General features: G+C 44.3%; 1 protein-coding gene across 4 annotated transcripts in view; it reads right to left on the reverse strand.

The window, feature by feature from the left end:
* brat (tripartite motif-containing protein brain tumor) overlaps positions 1-15,514 on the reverse strand; it is a 106,093-nt gene that overhangs the window by 22,601 nt on the left and 67,978 nt on the right. For all 4 annotated transcript variants that reach the window (XM_089588950.1, XM_089588948.1, XM_089588949.1 and 1 more), the window contains 2 exons: positions 12,999-13,073; positions 5,017-5,083 (listed from right to left, as the gene is read on the reverse strand). The gene's annotated coding sequence lies outside the window, so the exon portion shown is untranslated. The remainder of the gene's footprint in view (positions 1-5,016; positions 5,084-12,998; positions 13,074-15,514) is intronic.

Raw genomic sequence — 15,514 nt, forward strand, 5'->3', positions numbered from 1 at the left:
TAAAGTACACGACTCGTGTTACATTATTTGTTTTTTTTTCAATTGGCATCTCCCGCAATTACACGCATATTGTAAGTAACGGAGTGCCGGTGATTACGTGGTTACATCGTTACGCGTGCGAAATTAAAAATTTAGCCGGATCGATGATGTGTTCATCATTTACGAGAAAAGGAGCCAACTCGCGTACAAACAAAATTTCGGTCCAGCCTCCTTTTCGTGTGTACAATATTAAAATTTTCCACGTCCAAGGGAGCGAGCAATCAGCCCTCCCGTATACCTCCGTCTAGTCGAATAATGCACCAACGGCATTACACTCGAGAGACGGATAGATACAAGCGCGTCGTCGGCGTCGGCGGCGTTTTTTGCACGACGCTATAGCAGTGGCAGAACTCGTTGGGGGGGGGGGGTAAGGGTAGGTATGGGATGCCGAGGGGGTCGAAGCGTCTCGTTGCCATGGGGACGGGGTACTGCTGCACATCGACCGCCCCGCCGGGGGGAGTTTGCTATACGTCCCCTGGAGAGAACGAACTGCTGTTCGCGCGAGAGAAGGACAGCACCGGTGCATCGGCCCCTTGTTTCCGCCTTCATGACTTGTGTATATATATATGTATACGTGCGTATACACCTCTCGCCCTTTACTTGCTGCGTGTGTGCGTTAGCGTGACAGAGCAGGGAGGAAGTGTAACCGCGTAAAGCGATGGGGTGGCAGCGGTGGCAAGAACGATATAGGGTATACATATATATACACGCACACGCGCATATAGGACAGAAGCGTACAGAGGGTTGGGATTTTATATAATACGGTGTATATATACATATGGATGTTGGTGAGCAAGGGGAGACCCTATAGCACCACTGTATATACGTAGACTCCCCCCTTTCTCCTGTTCTGTTCTCTATATCCATCGGTAAAATATACATGTATACTATGTACCTCAAGGTATGTATACGTTTTATGTAATACGTATACGTATAATTTACACGTTGTGAGAACCGTGAATTCGCTCTGGAGGGCAAATTGTCACGACAAACGTTGAAATATAACTTTGTCCTCTGATGTACAAAGAAACACCAGTGTCGTTACCTTTACCAACTTGTATAATGGGTATTCGGAGAAAACAAAAATCTATGTATGTATACATATAGTGTGAAAATTTGACAAAAAAGAGGAAAAGGTTCAACGATGAGCCAGTGCTCAAAGGGCACACCGCAAAAGCGAGTTTCGAGTGAGTCAGCCCTTTCGCACATTCCGCCGGAGAGAAGGGAGAAATAGCTTCGAGGAAGTGCCACCTCACGCTGGCTTCTCCATGCCCATGTACAAGTATATAACATGCACGATATCCTATAGGTGCGGGGATGAAAATTTCCAGCTGACGAGAAAAACTTTTGCTTTCTCAGGTGCCGCCAATTTAACCACCCACGGGCGTAATTATACTTGTACGGATGAGCGAGAGCAGTGGTATAAACTATAGTAATTTTTCTCCCTTTCCCATATAACCTATATTATGCAGGGAAAGCCTCGGATGAGAGTACAGCGACGGGGGGTGACTGCAGTGTCCCGATGATTCAGGGCCACGACGAGAGTCAGCGATCTCCACTGGGCTGTCTTTCTTTTGCATTTGTCGAAAAAACCAGTACAGAAGAAGAAAGTTTCCCGTTCATTCGAGAACAGAAGGCGAGAGAGGGTGAAAGGTCTTCTTTTTCTTCACTTTCTACCGATACGTGATTTTTAAGGGAAGTAAGCTTACCACAGCTCCTCATGCCTTTGACAAGTTAGACGATGTTACATACAGAGTAAAGCGGAAGGATCGGTTCGTTCGATTGTTTCTCCTGTTGACGAGATTCGCTCGGAGCCCTGGAATTAATTATACTTTTCGATGAAATCTATTCAACCAAAAATTAAACACCTTTCGCTATAGTGGGGTACATCCGTTGTCGACTACCGAATAACCCGGACACTCGCGAGTTTGGGCACTTCTCCCTCGTCTTCCAGCCGAACGAACGCTTTGTCTTTACGCGCGCGTGGCGCACATAGATAATCAAGTGCCACTGATGGCTCTGTTGTTGTTATCATCGCGTTCGAGGTATTTGTTTAACGAGGTCGATAACAACTGCTGGGAAGCTTAGTGTCACTTAGCTGCTGCCGTGTACGCGATTTGCCTATTTTTGTCGTATACTTCAATTTTTTATTTTGATAAAAAATAGGGGGGTTGATTCGAGAAATGGAAAAAAAAAATACACGTATCCTTCGAACGAATAAGATATCACTCCACAAATATGATGGGTATGTATCGAAATATCGAAAGAAGAGAGAAGAGCAGTGGGTAATGTACGAACAAGTGCCCGGACGAGCGACAAAATCAATATCGACCGGTACGGTCATTAGAGTCATTTACATCGACGGTAATATGGACACGGCTAGAAAAAGAGAAAGAGGGGTAATACTTTACGAATGGATGAACGATTTTCACGCTCGAGCTAACAGCTGGCCTACACTATTATCATTGCTGTTATATATATACATGTAGAGACGCGCGCAGGACTTGGTCATTTCCTCCCCGTGAGTTCCTTTGTCCTACTGCTTCTTCTTACTCGCAGCGTTCGGTACACATAATACCGCATAATACGTCTTATTTGGAATTATTGACCCTATACGATGTAAACCGAAAGTACACATCGGTGTATACCTTATTGCGTGTGCACTACCCTCGAAAAATGTAATGCAATGTCATGAGTCATTGAATAAGGCGTGCTGCTGTTGCTATACTCGGAGCAGAGGATTTATTTTATATTATACGCGTTGAGTAGTTTTTCTTGACTATCATCGATTCTATTGTGTACCTATAATTTGTAGCAATAAAGATGATCCATGGAAAATTCAACGTTGTATAAGAAAGGTAATTCAAGTTGTTTGTACTCTTGGCTATTTTCACGGAAAAAAAATTCCTCCGTCCAAGTAAATCTGTTTCTCGAAAAATGTTTATTACCAAAATCCGAGCTTAGCTCACAAAAGACCGAAACGCCAAGGCTGTATATACCATATAGGTATAGAGGCCGCGTCTTAAAGAGTAACGCAGCTCGTCTGGATTTTAATTTAAACTCCAAACTTATTAAAATGTAATTTGCTAAGGCCGCATCTCTCTCTTTCTCGCTGAACTCGAGGCACTGCAGTGCCATAGGTACATAGGAAAATACCTTCCGAGGAATTGAATTAACTAAGCGTAAGCGTTTAATGAAATCGAGGGATGCCATTTGGGGAAGGAAAGCCATCCGAGGCATTAAATTGTTTAGGACTGCTGGGCTAATTGAATAGTTTCCAATTCGCGAGAGGGGAGGAAATCAATGGTTTGCGCGCTACTGAGAGAAAAACAAAGTCTGGTGTGTGCGGTGCGAGCATTTGATTTATCAAGGGGCTGTGTTGTCGTAAATCCCACCTATACTGTGAGTAAAACAAAAATTAACCTCCCTCCCTTCCTCTTTGGAGCTTTGAAATGACATAAAAAATGAAACGAATGGAAAAAAGCTCTCATCGTCTTTAAAGAAATAGTACAAGAAGGGTCGTCGGTCTGCACGGAAGGGGAGATAAAGAAAGCTCGACCCCTGACGCTGCACATGTGGAGAGTGTACATAGGTACGAGGACGGATGGCTAATCGATACGAAAGTGTGTACTTTAGGTGCTTACAGGCTGGTAGTAGACGTGTAGAGGAAAATCGAGAGATGCTGCACAGCGTTGGTTCCACAGATAAAAGAAAAGTTTCCACTGTAATGTAATAACTATATACACGTACGACAGGCCCTTCGATCGATCGTATACGGTCGTGATGCATAATACATGTCTCTATTTCCCGCGAGCCACGATATTATTATTATTATTATTTAGATATAGAAGTGATGGAAAATCTATGTATACCTTACATGATTATTTATTGTTCGTTTTTGGATGAAAATTGATTTACGTGCACTATTAAGTATGTGCATCTATATTTGGTAGCGATGGAGTCTGCATTTTTGGGGAAACCTTTGGTCCTTCACGAGAAATGGGCCTTTACTTAATTGACATTGCGGCTATCGTTACGTACAACAGAACCACAGTTGCAACGTAATCGTAGATACTCGAGTATTCGTAATTAGCTCCAACTTTCTTTTCGTGCCTAAAACAAAAGTGCTACTATAAAATATATAGGAACCATCGTACTGCGTTTCGGCTACACGAGACGTCCATTTACGCGTATCATACGCGTGCATTAGGGTCACGATGGATTTTATGATTACGATAAACGCTATTGCGTGACCAACTCGTTTGTCAATGTCTCGAGGCGTCGCTCGGCGAGTATTATTATTGTCTTCTACCACTCTCTTACACACATTTTTCAAAACTACGTAGAACCTATGAATCACGGGGTTATTCATCAACTGACCTATACTTTGGTATAATAATATTTGAAAATAAAATAAGGACGACGACGGTGATGTATCACTGCTTCACCCAATATTCGGGAAACGTGTACTGCACCTATTTAACGGGATGCAAAAACAACCGCGTAATTTGAAATTTGGCGAAATATTTTGATCGATCCTCCAGAGCCTCTCCATCAATTTTTGCGCACCCGTACGCGCGAGAGAGCCGTCAGGTCGCGCGCTCTCGATTTCCCTGTATATATATATATCGCGAGCGCGTAATGAGCACCGCGTGCTCTTTAACCCCTTCTATGTACCCTGTGATCTCTGGCTCGCGATTAACACGGTACTGCTGGAACTACTACTACTATCACTGGTCTAAATAATACCAGTGAACGTGTGGGGAGGATCTCGCGGTTCGCTGGAATTTCAAATTGCATGGCTGTTTCGCGAATGAACATATAGCGCCGAGATCGATGCGACCGCTGTTTTTAGGCGGCCTCTTGTACCCTAATTTCATTAGACTCTGTGTTTATTTGTAGGTTGCGTGAATGTGTATACATATATTTATATGCATGACTATTATAGTAAGAATATGCAACAGAGTGGATAAATACCGTGTGTTTGGGCCTGCTCCTGGTCGATCACTGTATGCCCAACTATTCCCCGTCTTTGACGATGCACCTGCAACAAAGTAAAGTAATCGAGTTTAATCATAGTTTAAAATAGTTACAATCAATCATACAGTTTTCATACTTTTCGAAAATTGGGATGGGATAAAAAATGAGTGAAAAAACAAACAAGGTCTTTGAGAGCTGAGTGAAGTTGGAGTGGATATGGAAAGTGGGCTACTCATATTATAGGCTTTAGATTAATTACCCGATATTCGGCTGAATAAAAGCTCCCCCCCCCTCTATAAGCAGTTCAGAATTCGAGGAACGAAGTTTAATTGAAGATCCATGTGCATACGTGTCCGTCTATCTGTGTCAATTATTGGGATATTAATAGGTTTTTTTTTTTTTTTTCAATTAATTGAAAGATGTATTTTATTGAAAAGTCGAAACAATACTGTCACTGATGCCTCCCCCCCCCCGATTGTCAATTGATGAATTAATATTCCGGTGCATCGTTAATCACAGAAACGAAATCCAGCTGTCGGCAATGGCTCCCGGATCTATCGAGGTGCGTGCGTACGGGAGAAAATCGCTCGAGCGTGAAAAATTTAATAAACGTGCGATCGAAAAAACAAAAAAAAATACACCCCTCCCTGCGAGTATGTTCCCTCCCCCCCCGCTCGCATGCCCGGCAACCACATGTCGGCCAGACGGAGACTCTCTCTTCCATGCACGGGGTTAATAAATCCCCCACCCCCTTGGAAGTTATTCGCATCGGATGGGCCCCCTCCCCTTTGGAAAGCAATTCTTTTCCCACCTCCCCTCACCGTGAAAATTCACCTCCGACAAGTAGGGGCGGCCACAGCGGGGGGGAGGGAGTCGAAAAGAAAAGCGTCGTTAGCGGGCGCGAGCGAGAGGTCAGTGTACTTGGTCGAACTTCAAGCGCGGAAGGTCACCGCTTGATTTCTCTTTCTCTCTTGGCGGCGATTCGGAGGAGGCACGACGGCGTGGGGGGGGGATCGATCGTCCCTCTCCCCCTTCGCGCGTCTATACGTGTATAGACGCAGAGAGCACGCGGGGGGTAGGGGAGAATTCAAGCTGGCATCCCCTCCGCCGTAGGCTGCAAACGCGAGATATTGATCGGGTCGCCGCGCGCAGCGCAAACTTCCCCCAACCCCTTCTCCCTTTTATAGCTTCGACTGTACACACAGAGGCACCGACTGTACAACGTCGTGTGTACCACCGGTGTAATCTCCTCTGTATACCTATCCCGCTCTCTTGGAGTACATACACATACATATACCTCCACGGCGGTACATAAAGGTTAAGCCCTACATAATATACCTATACGTCGTATACGCACTCGTTCGCGGCGCCTGTCGTGTTGTTGTGCGCCGGGAGTCGATGGGGATTGGCAAGGTGCGAAAAGCGGCCATATACTCTTTTCTCGCGGATGAACAACGGCGATTGTGTGCAAGTGCACTTTTTTCTTTTTTTTTTTTTTTAGTTTTCAAAGGAAAGAAAAAAAAAAAAACGCGCTTGAATTTCAATTTACGGAGCGCATAACTCCGTCATTGTCGCGCTTAGCGCGAGAGCAGCTTAATTCTCGTTATTTATGATAATTAAAACTACATCACGTAGGACAAAATTACCTACATTTTCTCTCGCCCCAAGTGTACGTGTGTGTGTTTACGGGCGCGCGTGTATACGAAATTGCCCTCGGATTTATTTCCGTAATTTTGCGATAACAGCCGAGACGTTGTTTCATTAATTAAATTAAGTGAGGGGGACAAACAACGCGGAATCATCCCTTTCATTACGAGATCTAATTTGTTTTTGACGAGCTGAATCAAAAAAAAACTTCCCTTCACCAGCGACCCTTTTAAAATTTCTAGATTATTATTTTTTTTTTTTTTTCTGGTAAGGAGTGCAAGGAAAACTACTGATCGATTCACGGGGACTGATTGATGGATTTCATTAGACACCCCTTCGTCTCGAGCGATAAAAATGATAATGACGAATCAGAGCGTCTGGCAAAATAAAAACCCCGAACTGCAAGGAAGATCGATCAATCACCGCTCCCGACTCTTTCCCCCCCCCCCGTTTTTTTCAAAATCACCATCATCATCGCGGCGTTTGCGTTTCATAGCGTAAAAGCACTATATAGGCACGTATGATGTTGCGAAGATGACTGATCGCTCCCTCTACGAACAAAAACACAAGCTTGAGCGAAGCGATAAATTAAGAGGTATTAATAAAATAAACAAGCTTTGGAGAAAAAAAAAAAAAAAAAAGAAGATGGGGGAAGGTCTCTTATCTCCGGACAAACGATGATTGAATGTTTACACGTCCTTATCAAACGTCGGATAACTCGCGCGCGCCTTTGACGCGACGCCGGCGTGCGTGACTGCTTATACATACATATCATATACGTATATATAGGTATTTCATATTCTGTAAGATTTCGTCTCGATTATTCAACTTGGAGTGACTCGTCGGCGCTTCGCAATGAAGACGCGCTGGCTGGCATTCGCGTACATACGTTACAAGACATTATAGACGGATTCGCGTAATAAGCTTCGCAGCGTAACATTATCGGGTTATTTGGTGTTTTTTTTTTTTTTTTTTTTTTTTTTTTTTTTGTTGCAAATGAATAAATCAGCGGGGAATATTACACGAACGAGAACAGCTCGCGTGAGACTATTACGCGCTTGAGTAGTTTATAATGTTTCGATGCACGCGGTTGAGCACTCGAGGGGATAAGAGATGGAAAGCACGTATACTCTACTGCACCGGGCAATGCGTATATAGAGCATAGTTTTTACTTTTGAATCGGCAAATCCAATATAAATATTCATAATGAGCGGATTGTAACAGCACGATATATAGAGTATGGTTTTGCGCTGCATGTGGGGTATGTGTAAGTGGTAGCAGAAACGAATGAATTAAACATAGAGTTGCACTCAACGAATAGGCAGAGTGGCTTGATAACGTGTATCGCGTGTTTTTCCCCTCGAGGTTTTCACAACTTTTTTGCCCTTCTGGCTTTGTTTTATTTATCCGTTCTGATGGTACGTGCTTGGGTTAATGATGGCTACAGTGGATTTTTGGATCTCTTTCATCTGACTGAGGCTCAGTTTTTTTCTTTTTTTTCTTTTTTTTTGGCAGTGAAAGCTGAAGCAGTTGTTTTCTTTGAGTTTAAGTAAGTTATTTTATTTTAGTCTGCGCGACCTGTTGAGTAAAGTCCACGGGTAAATGAGTCAACGGTTTGAAGTTAATTTTTAAATTGCTCTGGTTAAATTCATCGTTAGGTCCTTGAAACCATATTGATTACAATAAATTTCCAATGTGACTGCATTTAAAGTTATTCCCGAGCCAATAGCAGCTGGAAAATTTTAATTAATTGCACGTGTTCTATTTTGTTCGTCGACAAATAAAAAGTACACTGACATATTAAATCGGGGAAAAACCAAAAGTATCATAAAGTAAACGAAACAGACACGATATGTGTTTTTTGTCTTTTCCACGAGTACAGTCTTTATAACGAGTTTCGCGTTTTCTCAAACAGTTTCCCTACCCTATTTTTTCTGTCGGAACTCAAACACACGCGCCTTTATCTGCCCCTCCGACAAGCACGGAATGGATATAAATTTTTCTCTCTGAAATATTTATAAATACAAACTATGAATAAATTTCCAGGCAAAAACCCAACGCAAAAGCTCGACCGAAAACCCTCACCTACGGCTCAATCGCAACTGAATTGAAATTATTGACAAAGGAGGTACGGCACACTACACAGTTGGCAACCGAGAGTCAAACCAATTGGTCCGGAAACGGGCAATTTCGAAAAGAGCATCCACAGCGAAAGGGGGCGGGGACGAGAGATTTCTATTAAGCTCATTAGAGTAATTAATGTTTCTGCGACTGGCGCAGCCCCGCGTACAAAACGCTGCCGCTGGAGAGAAGCGCGCGGTTCATTAGTTAGGAGCGATTCTTCTTGCTGATGGTTTTTGCGCGCCCCGACCGGAGCTCCGATCGGAAACCACGCGCAGAAGAGTATGTGTATAGGTACCTCCTTCGTTACCCTCCTGCTCCCTCGGCTGCAAAAACCCTCGAACGACATTTATTACCGCAGCAGCCCCGGCGAATCGCGAGATCGACCCTCATCGTCTTTTTAATTAGAGAATCACGACTAATTGCGCAACCAAGGGGACACTCGATTTGTCCTCGCAGCGCAGGCGTAAAAGAGCACATACACCGAAAATCTCGAGGTACCCCAAATTTGATTCCTTTGTGCGCGCATATGTGTTACAATACGGGGTCACCGACCCTCGCCCCCAAGGCGACCCCAACCTTAACTTTACAACTTGTTCTTTTCGAAATTGCTTTACTGTTCCCCCTTATACCGTACTACACAGCATCTTGCATGAAAGTTTATTTACCTGCCGGGGGAGAAAAGTGCATCATAAACGTGTTCATTGCTGCAGGGAAAGGTGTTGCACGCAAATGAAGCTGGACGCGTATGTATGTATGTATATTCTCGTGTTCCGCGTAAGCGCGGAAGTTTAGCTGAATTGTTATGCAAAATGCGGACGTGCCGGCACGGCAGCTTTGGGTGCTCTCGTGTATATAGCACATGTATACAGTATACGGTGTAAATTAAACGCTCACGCGAAACGAGGGGAAAGAAAGGGAGGGAGGTCTTTTTTTGTTTTTTTTTTCCTTCTTTTGTTTGTTTTAGCTTCTCGATTACATCTTGATTTTTTTATTTCGTCGTACGCGCGTATGTTACACTATGGCAGTTTCTAAGGCAAATTGCCCGATAATTCAAGTATTACGGCTTGATAAGATTTCATTCAAAGTTGTACTCATAGCGAAGTAAAAAAAAAAAAAAAAAAAAAAAACTTTATTGAATAAAATCGTGCACGACTTCAATAAAACGTCACAAAGTAGATTCCGCGGTATGAGCGAAGAGGAGGAGAGAGAGAAAAAAAAGTTATTCGCGTCACGCGAGCAACCCCCGGCTTTGTTGTAATACACACGAAACTCCACAGCGGCTCGACTTCTTCTTCTTTGCTCTATAGATACTTATTGTAGTTCTACTTCCTAACCCCCCGAAACTCCTCTATCATACTTGTGCAGTAGTATACAGTAAGCCCGTACCTACGAGCTAGTATTTCCTAGGTATAACACATACGTCAGAGACGCGGCCAAAGGAGTAAAGGGAGGCTCGGTCTCGAGAAGCTTTTCCATGCTCGAGAAAGGGGTGGAAGCGCACACCTGTGGCGCCGTTGACGATTATCGCGAGTGAAAGCTTTCGCGCCCAAATATATCCCTTATTCGACATCTTACTTTGGTTGTTCCCATTCGGCGTACGCCTACTCTTCGGATTTAATTTCAAGTGCGAGAAAAGTGCGTTATAATCTTCGGGGGTGGATTTATAATGAGAGTGTACTTTGCGAGAGTAAGCTGCTGGGAGATGCGGAGTCGAGTGTATATTATATGTATGGACCGGTGTTATTGTTCTTTGACGAGGAGATCAATGGAGAAACGCTCGGGTTGTAAAATGGATTTTAGAGAGTCCGCATCGACGAGATAAATTATTTTGAGAGAGAGAGCTTTCGGCGACGGGGGTGCAGTGAACCGAGTACCGTTTTTTTTTTGCGGTGGCTGTTTTTTTACTCGCTCGACTCGTGTATCTGTGGGTTTATGATTTTTGCAAGCTCCAGCATCTCGTTCGAATTATGCATTGACATAAAGAATATTTTTCATTTATTTTATATCAAGAGTAAGCGTTTTGGTTTTCTAATTTTGCCGCTTTCATCAATCACAGAAGCTAAGCTTTTCCTCTTAAATTGCGTGTCTAATCTAAACTGCCTGCACGGGCCAAATGAAGCGATAATACACATGTATAACGACCGGAGCAGAGCGCGATGATTTTATCGCGGATTTTCAACCGAAGGTCGTTTTTCCGCCAGATTATCTGCTCGTACTCGTTATACTTTGCTGTATTAAGATTTTTCTTTTTTTTTTTTTTCGAGCGAGGAAATTTGCACCCCCGGGGTTAATGGAAGGCTAATATCGCGATGATAGCCAATTTGTAGGTGAAAAATTAAAGCTCGAAGCTCCCTTTTTTTGTGATTACCAAGGATTTTCCAATTACGAGTGATTCAGGAGGTGATGAGAAAAACGCAATTTCACCGAAATTTTTCTCTTGCAACTGATTTGACTCAATGAAATTGGATAAGTCACGTTTTCACTGTAGTTCAAAAAGCCCGAATCTCGCAATGACGGAGCACACAATTTCGCGTAGCAGGAAAAAAAAAAAAGATGCCGCAGCGCACGTATAAGGCAGATGCGCTACCATTAATCCTCTTACGAACACGCCGAGCGCGCACAGCACTATACGGAAGGACAGGGGGGGGGGAAGAGCTTTCACATTTTTTTCCCTCTCGAAGCGAAAAATCTTATCGCTGTGCGGCTTTTTTCCCTGCTCCCTTGGTGCACTGATTCCGAGCGTCGTCGCATAACCACTCCTCTGTCGTGGCTTTCCGGCCGTGCACAAAGAGCCGCTCAATCGAAAAGTGAAAAAAAGCGGCACAGGAACCACGCGCCGAGGAATTTACGACTCCGAGGGGGAGAGAGACAGCGAATAATACACCACAATGCCCGCGCGTGTGAGGAGATTTGCAAAGTTTTCCTCCACCGATTTTTCGATCGACGTAAAAGGATCGAGGGGGAAAGATTGATCGAAGTTTATTCGGGTGACGCGAGGTGAGAATGCACTGCTGTACGCGAGAGACGTATCGGATGGAGGAGTTGCACGTGTCGCGTCGAGGATGCGCCAAGAGGCTCCTTGCAAGGTTTATGCCGGAGAAGAAGATACATCGACACGTTCAAAGTGCAAATAATGCATCGCAGGGAGAAAAAGATGCGCAGGTAATCAAGAAAAGTTAGCTGCAAAAAACAAACGGGGGAGGAGAGGGAAAAGAAGAAAATTACTCCCGGGATCGGATAATTACGCGGAGGGAGAAAAATCTTGGGGCGGGAGAAAAGTTCCGGAAGGGCGAAACAAAAAGTAAATTAACGCGCCCGTCTGCAACGTCGAGAAGTAGAAAGGGGCTCTGGTAATGTGGATGAAAAAAAAAAAAAAAACCCAATATTTTATAAAAAGGAACGACTGGCAACCCCGTGGCAGCAGCCGTGGAAATAAATTAATTTGATTTAAACTCAGATTGTAGCTGTGCGAGATATCACGTGTTTCGGAATCACACGAGTGAAACCATTGATATTTCAATCGATGGATTCAGCAGTAAAACACAATTTTATTTTTTTATTTTTCAAGAGCTCAAAAAGTGCAATGTAAGCTACACCGTCATCATCTAAAAATCAAGTTACATCCAAGTAGTAAGGTCGCTTGTTCGCGTACACCCAAAGTGGGTACACAACGCGAGCACGTGCGTACACGTATACCTACTCTGCATATACACGGTACACGCGAGGCAGGAAAGGGGTAAGTAAGTATACATACCCAAAAGGAGCTGGGGATGGGGCAATCCGGAAAAGCAAGGGGGTAACACGTACACGGGGATGGGGAGGGCCTACACACAGCAGCTCAAGTAAATATTTGAGAGAGCCGATTAGTCGTGTACCTCCTCCGACTCTGTACTCTTGGACAGCGCGTGCAAATTTATTGGGCGTAGGTACACAGTGTTTTCATCCAAACGTATTGCTTGGACCTTTTCCTCCGTTACTGGAGATCATCGACAAATATTATGTTTGAAAAATAAAAATAAAAAAAAAAAGATAATAGGGACGGTTCGATCGGTTGATTAATTAACGCGCGCTAGTTTGCGCGGCTAACCGAGTACGGTGGTGAGTAATTGGGGCACTGCCGTGGTGAACTTGAGCGCGTGATTGATGTTTGTTTCGTGAGGTTGGAAATACAAAAATGTATACATGAGAGCATCGTTGTAAACACGTACCGTTACACTCGACGTTGGACGAACCGCCACTGCTTCGGTGGGGAAAATCTCCCTCACGCGACTCGGTGAATTCACCTGAAATAAAAAAAAATAGTGCATCAGTACTCGTACACGCTCGTCAATTTACATAGAAAATGTACTTGCGTCGCGGAAAAATAATTCATACGCCCCCGCCTCCATTTCCTCTTTTAAAGGCACTCGGAGAAAATATGTATAAAAAAAAGCACATCGAGCCGGATACGAGGGAAAAATTTGAATTTCCACTCGGCTGCGAGCTTTGGGAAAAACTTCGTCTCCTCGGCAGCGTCATAAAATTCCAAATCCGAGGGCGAGCTTTTAAAATACCCTCCCCCCATCCTTATTTCGAAAAGCGTATAAAGAAACGATGACGGGACTCGGCGTAAAAAGGGAAGCAGCCCGAAAAGAGCAATCCCATTAGGACTAGGTTTTTTTTTTCCTTCATTCCCAGGGCCACTGCTCTACCGTGAGGATATTCCGCGTGGCCTAATGGACCCCGAAGACTCCTGTATAATATTCCGGGAGGGTGGAAGAGCTCAGTGCCAGCCGTGGAGTCGACAAGGTCCAAAAGGGTGGTTTCGTTTTGAGGAAGAGTAAAAATCGATGGCCCAGCCATTGGCGTGTACTTGTACCATAAAGTACAGCAGTTCCAATCCGAGCGCATCGGGTGGAGTTGGAACAATAGCAGGAAACGCTCGACACGGAGTGAGTTTCAAAAGGAGGAGGAGAGCCGACGAGAGGAAAGATAACGAGAGGCAAAGAAAGCTCTCGGGTAAGTGGATGCGGAAGAGGTACAGAAGAAGAAGCGCACATGTACCTATATATGCACGCACGGCTGTTTGTGCGAAGCGTATGGTATTATGTTATTTATGTGCATGGGAGGAGGAGGAGGATAACCCACGTATATACCGTCGGAAAAGAAGATGAGGGAACATTGTCCTGCCCACGCGCGGCTCAGTGGCTCCTCCGTACCATATATTTTATATACTCGTCACTTCCGCTCGTTTATTCATCTCCTATATATTATAAACTCTGCTTCTGTATATGTGTACCTATTCCGTATGTGCATATTACGTGCCATCACCGGTGCTGATTTGCACGCGTTAAAGTATAGGCAGGAAGAAGAGACGGATGGTGCGCTGTCGTCTTTTGCTCCTATATACTCAACGATACGGGCGACGTGTTTGTTGTTGCACTGCTCTCCTTTTGCCCATCAGGGTATCTTCACCTTATTCGTTCGATAACTTTATACCCGAACAGAGTGATTGTGAAAAATTAATTACCGCGAGTGGACGTTAATGGATCAACAATGGATTGATATCCGCACTCTACGTCGCGTCGGGAGGTATAATATATGTCTGTAGTTTTTTCTACCGATATAACGTTGGGGGAGACGAGATAACGCCCAAACACGCGACAACAGAGGAAAAACGATAGCATCGTTAGGAAGTATAGAAGTGGACACGCATCACCTGTACCTGGAAGCTTTTCCTTGACAACGAAATAGTACGGAAGCTCGTACGAGTGCACGAAAGCGCGCGTATAAATATACTTGTAGGAGGTCGATTTTCGGGTTATTGGGTTAGTATTGTATAAAGTTTACATATATACTGAACAAATCTCTTTCCCACGTAACGATGTAACAATTGTAAGCTGTACTTAAGTAAATGAAATGGAAACCATCTGCTTTGCAACTTGTTCTGTGCGCGTTTTCGTGGACTCGTACGTGTTTTTGGGCACTCATACTTGTTTTGCGAGAAAAAGACAGCAAGCAGGTATAAAAAGAGAATACGTAAGGAGGCCGAGTCGAGGGGTCAACTTGCGAATACTAGTATAGCGACGTTCAAAGGGATGAAAATTGAATGAGAGAGTGAGCGTGCAAGGAGAATGGGGCTACGTGCACCGTTCTTACCTTTTTGGAGACAAGGGGGGGGGGCTTGTTTGGCGAGTGACACGCGTAATACTCTGCTCTAGTGTGCAGTGCTCTCTGCCGCTGCGCTTTTAATACATCGAGAAAATTTCTGTTTGTCGCACAACGCGGGGCTTACGTATGAAGGACCGAAGCGAGCTGTTTTGCTTTTAGTACGGATATTTAAAACAGGAGCAAAGGAAGCTGACCCTTGATCTCCTCTTTGGGGAACAAAAGCAATTTTTGCGCAAAATAATGCAAAGCTCGAATCCAACCGTGCGGCTCCACGGATCATCCTTTGTCTTCCCCAGCGTAATCCGACACGCACGTATACACTTGCTCGACTCGAGAGGGGCCTCCACCCCGTCGTCGCTGGAAGTTTCCACTCGGGACTTTCTTCGAGTAGGTGTGTATGTATTCGAGACACGCAATAACGCCACGTCCGTTCCCGGGGCTTCCCTTCACGTATACAGGAGTTGAATATCGGGAAATATTTCGTCCGGATCTCTTATTCACGGAGCAACCATAAGGAGGGGACGACACCCGCGACAACGGCTGGCTCACATATTTTTTTTTTTTTTTTTTTTCC

Source organism: Copidosoma floridanum, unplaced genomic scaffold (genome assembly GCF_036245765.1).
Source record: "Copidosoma floridanum isolate Cflo_tuat_1 unplaced genomic scaffold, Cflo_Japanese_pri ptg000007l, whole genome shotgun sequence".
Classification (NCBI taxonomy): domain Eukaryota; kingdom Metazoa; phylum Arthropoda; class Insecta; order Hymenoptera; family Encyrtidae; genus Copidosoma; species Copidosoma floridanum.